Here is a 1,015-nt window from a genome sequence, read left to right on the forward strand (position 1 = left end):
AGTGGTAATGCTAGTATGTGTATAATTAACTTTATGTTGTTCTGTATTCTTACGGACTTCTAAAACAACATTGAGGCAACCCAACATTTAGTAATTTGGTATCTATACGAAAATAATACCTTTTCCATTCTTATTTACACATGTAATTTATATTTGTGTAGTTTATATTCTTTTAAGAAATACTCAGAAAGGGGGGCGGAGCAAGATGATGGAGGAGTAGGAGACCTGGATTTCGTCTGGTCCCAGGAATTCAGCTGGATGGGGATCAAACCACTCTGAACACCTACGAACTCAACAGGAGATCGAAGCAAAGAAGAGCAACAACTCTCTGAACAGAAAAGCGACCGCTTTCTGGAAGGTAGGACGTGCGGAGAAGTGAATCCGAGGCGATATTCGTGAGGATAGACAGCGGGGGAGGGAGCCTCCGTCGGCCACTTCTGGCAAGTGATAGAGCAGTGGAGCACAAAATTGGAACTTTTAGAAGTCGGCTCTAGCTTTGCGCAGTGGCAGTATCGCAGCCAATGAGGTTTATCTGAGGCGCGATTATTGCTAATAGAAGTCGGCTCCGCTGAGGGACGTGGCTCCAGTGGCTAAGCGGGAGTGGAACCCTCACGGGACAGTGTGGTCTCAGGACCCTCGGGGTCACAGAAAGACCGGGGGTGCCTGACTGCAGCAGAGCTCCCAGGTATCAGAGCAGGGAAGCAGGCTGCAGAGATTGAGCCAAGCAGCGGGCTCTCAGCTCGGGGTTGCCATAAACTGTGATCCACGGCACAGTCAGGCCACTGCTCTTCCAGCAGGGACCCAACAAGCGGCAGATCCGGGGAGACCCCCTTCTTCCCCGGGGAGGAGCGGCGTGGGAGCACACCGCAGGGATCTGCTGGGTTTGGAGACTCCACACCGAGTCAGGAGCCAGAGATAGAAACGCTCGGTCACAGGCCGGGTGAGCTCGGAGTGCAGCCCAGCTGGAAACCGGGGTGACGGTAGTGACTGACTGCTTTTCTCTGGGGCTCACTGA

General features: G+C 52.3%; 1 pseudogene; it reads left to right on the forward strand.

Annotated features, from left to right (window-relative positions):
- Nucleotides 1-492: 492 nt before the first annotated feature.
- Nucleotides 493-617, forward strand: LOC123324625 (annotated as a pseudogene).
- The last annotated feature ends 398 nt before the right edge of the window (nucleotides 618-1,015 follow it).

This window comes from Neomonachus schauinslandi, chromosome 4 (genome assembly GCF_002201575.2).
Source record: "Neomonachus schauinslandi chromosome 4, ASM220157v2, whole genome shotgun sequence".
NCBI classification, from domain to species: Eukaryota; Metazoa; Chordata; class Mammalia; order Carnivora; family Phocidae; genus Neomonachus; species Neomonachus schauinslandi.